This window comes from Phyllobates terribilis, unplaced genomic scaffold (assembly GCF_046119375.1).
Source record: "Phyllobates terribilis strain yellow unplaced genomic scaffold, ASM4611937v1 Scaffold_1__5_contigs__length_1240528914, whole genome shotgun sequence".
Lineage (NCBI taxonomy): Eukaryota > Metazoa > Chordata > Amphibia > Anura > Dendrobatidae > Phyllobates > Phyllobates terribilis.
In genome coordinates this window covers 848,999,619-849,008,454 of record NW_027362761.1, presented here as the reverse complement: position 1 = coordinate 849,008,454, position 8,836 = coordinate 848,999,619, and positions in this window count along the sequence as shown.

Sequence of the window (8,836 nt, the reverse complement as noted above, 5' to 3'; positions counted from 1 at the left end):
CTCTGCTCTGCCTTGCCCACTGCTCCAGCGGTTTCTCTCTGCTCTGCCTTGCCCACCACTCCGGTGGCTTCTCTCTGCTCTGCCTTGCCCATCGCTCCGGCGGTTCCACTCTGCTCTGCCTTGCCCACCACACCTGCAATTTTCGCTCCGCTCTGCTTGCTCACCGCACCAGCAGTTCCTCTCTGCTCTGCCTTGTCCTCCGCTCCGGCGGTTTTGCTTTGCTCTGCTTGTCTACCGCATCTGCGGCTCTATACCTGTCTCCCAGTCTCTACTTGACCCTATCCAGCCTGCGCTCCAACCTGCTTGTACCTTCCGGTCTGCACTCCAGCCATGCTTGCCAGTATCTCCCTGTCTGCATACCGGCCATGCTTGCCAGTGCCCACCTGTCTGCATACCAGCCGTGCTTGCCAGTGCCCACCTGTCTTCATACCAGCCATACTTGCCAGTACCCACCTGTCTGCATACCAGTCGTATTTGCCAATACCCACCTGCCTGTATGCCAGTCTCACCTGCCTGTTCCTGCATTCCCCAGTGTGGGTCAACAACTGTGACCGGGGTCTGACCTGGAGTCGCACCTGGTCCCTCTGCTCGGTTCCTCCTTGGTCCACGGAGTCGACTAAGCCGCCGTGCGACATTGGTCGGATTGGGTTGATACTTAGCTACGCCCCTCCCGGCACTCCTTGGTTCATGGTACAGTGGGATCACTAATCACGCTCACGCCAGTCAGTCTGGGCGCAAGCGTAACACATTCATGTAGTTCAAGTTGTATACTAGGGAATGAAAAAACACTGATCCCATTTCTACCAGAAAGAAGACAGCATCAAATCAGCACAATTAATATGTCATCGCTAGACTTGATAAATACTGATATGGCAGTTATTATAAAACAAAGCTAAAATTTTAACTGTTAGTAAGGTAATTGCAGTTACCATATGCCATTTACATTCCAATCCCTTATAACAAATCATTCAAATGTAGTTGGTAAATTGAATATACTGTATATATATATCTACATTAGTGTTGAGCGAGCATGCTCGACACTGCTCAGAACTCGCCCGAGCATCTCACTACTCGGGATGTTGGGCGAGCACTGAGCATTTCCGGGTTACTCGGGCGGGAGCTCGGGTCTCCGCCCTTTACAGAGCCAATGAACATGCAGGGATTGCCAGCTAGTCACTGTAATGCCGCAGCCATGTTGTTTGTGGGCATTACAGTGATTGGCTGGCCGCACAGCATCACTTCGAGTATTTAAAACCGGGCGCCGCCATCTTCGACACAGTCGCTCCGGATCAAACTGCGAAATAGATAGTGCAGGGTCTCTGAAGCTTGCCAAATCAAACAAAAAGTCCTTCTCAGGACTAAGATCCATCCCAGATATCAGGAAGGCAGGCAGGCTGTATAGGAGACGCAGTGGTTATACTAACAAACACTGCATTAAAGTCCTGTGTGCTGCTCCTGCTGGTCAAATTGCTAGACTTATCCGCAGGTCTCAGGGGCCAGGAAAAATCCTTTTTTTTTCATCTAAATCCTGTTTTGTTTTGTTTTTCCTCAGTCAGACTGTACAAATACCCATCGTATTAACCTTTTGGTATTTTTCCACCACCCCAAAAAAATTGAGTGTCTCGCTGACTGTTCAGACACCAATATATCTGTTTAAAAGAGTCTGGTGTAGGCCAGAGAACTAGAACTGTGGTTTTCCTCTTCCACGGTTCAAATCTCCTTTATATTACCCTTTTGCCATTGATAGTGTGAGTGTAAGCTATTTTACTTCATTTACAATGGGCAAGGCGCATGGCAAGGGACGTGGAACTGGACGTTCTGGTGATGGTGCGTGCAGAGTACGGGGCCGTGGCCAAGGTGAAAATGTTCCACAGCCAACAGCCACATTATCTCGCTCCCAGTTCTTCACCGAATTACTAGGGAAGCATACAAAAGCACCACTATTGCGAACTGATCAGTGTGAACAGGCTATTAATTGGATAGCAGATAATACTTCCAGTCATCTGGGCACCACCCCCTCCGGTCTGTCTTCCACACGGTCAAGTGTTTGTAGCCGTGAGTCTCAACTGCATACTCCTCCTCACCCTGATGCTCCTTCCTCCTACCATGCCGAGTGTCGTCAGACAGCAACTGATCCTACAGTTGAACACTCTGAAGAGCTGTTCACTGGTCCATTTCCATATTTGGGCCCCTTGCCTGCTCCGCTTGAAGTGGTGGAAGTGGAGATCCCATGTAGAGATGGCCAAATATGTGAACAGCCACGGCCACAGGATGGCGACGCTGGCAATTTGTCACAAGAGGTGGATGATGACGAGACACAATTGCCACGAAGTGAGGAGGAGGACCGTGGTGCGGAAGTGGAAGAGGAGGAGGTGGTGGGTGATCTAGTAACAGACCCAATGTGGCAGGAGGACACGCAGATTGAGGCCAGCAGCACACAGGGGGAGAGAGGCAAAGTACCCCAACAGGCAGGAAGAAGCAGTGTGGTGGCCGCAGACAGAAGGTGGGCAACCATTCCCCGTAACACCAACACAAGGGACGTTGCCAGTACAACCGGTAGGTCTTCCAGAGTCTGGATTTTTTTAAAGACTCTGCTGATAACCCCAAAAAGGCCATTTGTAACACCTGCAAGGCCAGCATCAGCAGGGGTGACAAAACTACCAGCCTGACCACCACAAGCATGGGGGAATTATAACTGATAAGCGCACTCGCCAGTCAACTGACAATGCTGACAAGCTGACCCTTATCAAAATGAGCAAGGGCTGGATTGGGCCAGACTTCTCATCACCACCAAATGACAGCAGAGTAACGTAAAGTCAAATCCATTCTGTTGTTTCGGGAGGTGTATTCCCATTCACCGCTTCACACCCACACATGGGTATACGCGTCCTCATTTCAGCTGTTTTTTGCTCTTCTCCTTATCTGCAGCCTCCACCACCTCTATACCACCAGGGTGACTGTGTTCCATGTAGCCAGCATTGCAAGTTCCTCCGTCATAATTCTTGGCAGCTTTTGCTTGGAAGGTATAGGCAAAAACTATTGGAAACCCACTCCCCAATAATGGAAATAATGTTTTTAATATGCTGTACTGCATGGCTCTTGTAAGGGGCATTAAAATTGTTTGCTAAGCTACTGTGACCTCCACGTCTCTTCCACGGGACATTGTTATTGTCTTTTTGTTCCACTGCGACCTCCACCACTCTTCCAAGGTGCATTAAGACCGTCTTGTTAAGCTACTGCGACCTCCACCACTCTTCCAAGGGGCATTGATATTGTCTTTTTATTCCACTGCGACCTCCACCACTCTTCTAAGGGGAATTAAAACCGTCTTGTTAAGCTACTGGGACCACCACGTCTCTTCCAAGGGGCATTAAAACCGTCTTGTTAAGCTACTGCGACCTCCACCACTCTTCCAAGGGGCATTAAAACAATCTTGTTAAGCTACTGTGAAATCCACGTCTCTTCCAAGGGGCAGTAAAATTGTCTTGTTAAGCTACTGTGACCTACACGTCTCTTCCAAGGGGCATTAAAACCATCTTGTTAAGCTACTGTGACCTCCACGTCTCTTCCACGGAGCATTGATATTGTCTTTTTAGTCCACTGTGACCTCCACCACTTTTCCAAGGGCATTAAAACCATCTACTGTGACCTCCACGTCTCTTCCAAGGGGCATTAAAACCATCTTGTTAAGCTACTGCAACTTCCACCACTCTTCCAAGGGCATTGATATTGTCTTTTTATTCCACTACAACCTCCACCACTCTTCCAAGGGTCATTAAAACCGTCTTGTTAAGCTACTGTGACCATCACGTCTCTTCCAAGGGGCATTAAAACCGTCTTGTTAAGCTACTGCGACCTCCACCACCCTTCCAAGGGGCATTAAAATCGTCTTGTTAAGCTAATGTGACCTCCACGTCTCTTCCAAGGGGCATTAAAACCATCTTGTTAAGCTACTGCGACCTCCACCACTCTTTCAAGGGGCATTGATATTGTCTTTTTATTCCACGGTTACCTCCACCACTCTTCCAAGGGGCATTAAAACTGTCTTATTAAGCTATTGTGACCTCTACACCTCTTCCAAGGGGCATTAAAACTGTCTTGCTAAGCTACTGCGACCTCCACCACTCTTCCAAGGGACATTGATATTGTCTTTTAATTCCACTGCGACCTCCACCACTTTCCCAAGGGGCATTAAAACCGTCTTGTTGAGCTACTGCGACCTCGACCACCCTTCCAAGGGCCATTGATATTGTCCTTTTATTCCACTGTGACCTCCACCACTCTTCCTAGGGGCATTAAAACCATCTTGTTAAGCTACTGTGACCTCCACGTCTCTTCCAAGGAGCATTAAAACAGTCTTGTTAAGCTGCTGTGACCTCCACCACTCTTCCAAGGGTCATTGATAATGTCTTTTTATTCCACTGTGACCTCCACCACTCTTCCAAGGGGCATTAAAACCGTCTTGTTAAGCTACTGTGACCTCCACGTGTCTTCCACGGGGCATTGATATTGTCTTTTTATTCCACTGCGACCCCCACCACTATTCCAAGGGGCATTAAAACCTTCTTGTTAAGCTACTTTGACCTCCACGTCTCTTCCAAGGGGCATTGAAACCGTCTTGTTAAGCTACTGCGACCTCCACCACTCTTCCAAGGGGCATTGATATTGTCTTTTTATTCCACTGTGACCTCCACCACTTTTTCAAGGGACATTAAAACCGTCTTGTTAGGCTACTGTGACCTCCACCACTCTTCCAAGGGCCATTGATATTGTCTTTTTATTCCACTGTGACCTCCACCACTCTTCCAAGGGGCATTAAAACCAACTTGTTAAGCTACTGTGACCTCCACATCTCTTCCAAGGGGCATTAAAACCGTCTTGTTAAGCTACTGTGACCTCCACTTCTCTTCCAAGGGGCATTGATATTGTCTTTTTATTCCACTGCGACCTCCACCACTCTTCCAAGGGGCATTAAAACCGTCTTTTTAAGCTACTGTGACTTCCACGTCTCTTCCAAGGGGCATTGAAACCGTCTTGTTAAGCTACTGCGACCTCCACCACTCATCCAATGGGCATTGATATTATCTTTTTATTCTACTGTGACCTCCACCACTCTTTCAAGTGGCATTAAAACTGTCTTGTTAAACTACTGTGACCTCCACGTCTCTTCCAAGGGGCATTAAAACCATCTTGTTAAGCTACTGCGACCTCCACCACTCTTCCAAGGGGCATTGATATTGTCTTTTTATTCCACTGCAACCTCCACCACTCTTCTAAGGGGCATTAAAACTGTCTAGTTAAGCTACTGTGACCTCTACGTCTTTTCCAAGGGGCATTAAAACCGTCTTGTTAAGCTACTGCGACCTCTACCACTCTTCCAAGGGGCATTGATGTTGCCTTTTTCTTCCACTGCAACCTCCACCACTCTTCCAAGGGGCATTAAAACCATCTTGTTAAGCTACTGCGACCTCCACCAGTCTTCCAAGGGCCATTGATATTGTCTTTTTATTCCACTGTGACCTCCACCACTCTTCCAAGGAGCATTAAAACAATCTTGTTAAGCTGCTATGAAATCCATGTCTCTTCCAAGGGGCATTAAAACTGTCTTGTTAAGCTATTGTGACCTCCACATCTCTTCCAAGGGGCATTGATATTGTCTTTTTATTCCACTGCGACCTCCACCACTCTAAGAGGCATTAAAACCGTCTTGTTAAGCTACTGTGACCTCCACATCTCTTCCAAGGGGCATTAAAACCATCTTGTTAAACTACTGCGACCTCCACCACTCTTCCAATGGGCATTGATATTGTCTTTTTTTCCACTGCGACCTCCACCGCTCTTCCCGGGGGCATTAAAACCGTCTTGTTAAGCTACTGCGACCTCCACCACTCTTCCAAGGGTTATTGATATTGTCTTTTTATTCCACTGCGACCTCCACCACTCTTCCAAGGGCATTAAAACCGTCTTGTTAAGCTGCTGTGACCTCCACGTCTCTTCCAAGGGGCATTAAAACCGTCTTGTTAAGCTACTGTTTCCTCCACGTCTCTTCCAAGGGGCATTGAAATGTTGTTTTTAATTAACTCTAACCTCCACGACTCTTCCAATGGGCAATGCATTTCCTACTATTTTCAGTCAGCTTTTGCTTTTCAATGCATAGGCGAACACTAAGTGAGAACTACTCCCCAATAATGGGTAGAAGGTTTTTAGTACGCTGTAATCCACGTCTGTTTCAAGGGGCATTGCAGTTCCTCATAATTTTTGGAAAGCCTTCCATTCACTGTTTAGGCCAACAGTGTACTAGAGACCCAATTGCTATAAATGGAAAAAACGGCTTAGTTAATGCCCTCTGACCTCCATGCCACTTCCAAGGGGCATTGGAGTGCCTCGAAATTTTTGGTAGGAATTGCACTGACTGCATGCCCTATAACTGTGTAGCCGAACCACTCCTTTTGGTACAGAAACATATCCTACAAGACATGTGTGGTTGACTGGCCTGATATTGATGTGAATGGTCACTGTTCCTTCTGCTCTTTCTCCTTTGCCACTAACTCATCAATCATTCATCACCTGAAGCTTTGTTTTAATGGGAGTCATAGAACTGGGATAGTAGCAGGAAAACATCCAGCAATCCTTGGAGGAGGTAGGATATGCGCCAAAACGCTGACCACCTCAGGCCTAGCCGCTGCTACATACATGCGCTTGCATTCCAAGGAACAGAAAGCTAAGGAGATGGATGGCCTCATGATCATGAATAATTTACTCATTGTGTAGGGGGCTGACCACTGCTGCTGTCTACCTTCTGAACTTTCTGTTGAAGCCTGATTGACCCAGGACCCGCAATCCTCTATGTCTGGAGGACGTGTTGCATCCCAGTGTCCAACTGTGCCCCTGCTTCCACAATATTAACCCAGTGTGAAAGAGTGAGATGGACCATCCCTGGCCACATTCACTTGTCCACGTGTTTGTGGTTAGGCTGTCCTTCAGATAGGGGAGGCTGGGGACTGTTTATGGACACCCGGACCCCCCCAGGCGGCTGGGGACCGTGTGTGGGCACCCGGCCGCGGGGCGGCTGGGGATCGAGTATGGACACTCGGCCACCCCCTGGTGACTGGGGACCAAGTGTGGACACCCGGCCGCCGGGCGGATGGCGACTGAGTATGGATACCAGGCCGCCGACGCAGCCATGACGTGGTGGCCAGATTCTGCCTCCACAAGCCTAAAAGGCCCAATTTCAAGTGCAAGCAAGCAGTATGGTATTGCAGTCTGGGGGTGGGTGGGTGGCAGGCTGCATACTTGCGCTTGCATTGCAAGGAATGGGGGAGGTACAATTGAACACTGCCTTGGGACAAGGACTTGCATGGGGATAGTTGCAAGTCTGCATCTTCTGATGTGGCAAGGATCACTTCTGATGGGTACACTTTTAGGCAGTGACCTGGGTGTCAGAGATGCTTCCAGGGGTCTTCCCCATGCTGTTCCCATGTTTTTTCAGCACTGTATGCATGTGTCACACAGCACATGGCCAGATAAGGTTGTAAAATGTTAAAATGACATTTCCCGGTGAATGCATTTGTCACAGTTGAAAGCAATACAAAAGTGCAAAAACGCATAAAAAATGCTACTTGTGAACATAGCCCAAGGTGTGGAGGAGTATTTTTGGTTTTGGTTATTTATTTTACCTTATACACAAGCCTTTACCCTGGAAAGGATGTTCCTTAACATATTTCACAGGAAAACCGTTTCAGTTTCATTTTTGAACGTTTTATTGTAAGCCCGTAAAAGTGGCTTAATACCTCTGACCACATTGTTGACAGCAGTAATCTGGTGGTCAGAAATGCTTCCTGGGGCGATCCCCATGCTGTCCCCATGTCATTTGAGCACTGTCACTATCGTTTTGGGCACTTTTTAGGCTTTTAAAAGACTGCCGGGAGTGCCGCCGCAAAAATGCTCGGGTCTCCCATAGACTAACATTGGGCTCGATGCTCGGGTCGAGCACCTGAGTATCACGGTGAGCTCGGCCCGAGCTTCGAGCACCTGAGCATTTTAGTGCTCGCTCAACACTAACATATATATATATATATATATATACGGTATATATATATATATATATATAGTACAGACCAAAAGTTTGGACACACCTTGTCATTTAAAGATTTTTCTGCATTTTCATGACTATGAAAATTGTACATTCACACTGAAGGCATCAAAACTATGAATTAACACATGTGGAATTATATACAAAAAAGTGTGAAACAACTGAAAATATGTCTTATATTCTAGGTTCTTCAAAGTAGCCACCTTTTGCTTTGATGACTGCTTTGCACACTCTTGGCATTCTCTTGATGAGCTTCAAGAGGTAGTCACCGGAAATGGTCTTCCAACTATCTTGAAGGAGTTCCCTCTTGTTGGCCCTTTTGCCTTCACTCTGCGGTCCAGCTCACCCCAAACCATCTCGATTGGGTTCAGATCTGGTGACTGTGGAGGCCAGGTCATCTGGCGTAGCACCCCATCACTCTCCTTCTTGGTCAAATAGCCCTTACACAGCCTGGATGTTATTTGGGTCATTGTTCTGTTGAAAAATAAATGATGGTCCAACTAAATACAAACTGGATGGAATAGCATGCCGCTGCAAGATGCTGCGGTAGCCATGCTGGTTCAGTATGCCTTCAATTTTGAATAAATCCCCAATAGTGTCACCAGCAAAGCACCCCCACACCATCACACCTCCTCCTCCTCCTCCACAAAGACACGGTGGTTGGAACCAAAGATCTCAAATTTGGACTCATCAGACCAAAGCACAGATTTCCACTGGTCTAATGTCCATTCCTTCTGTTCTTTA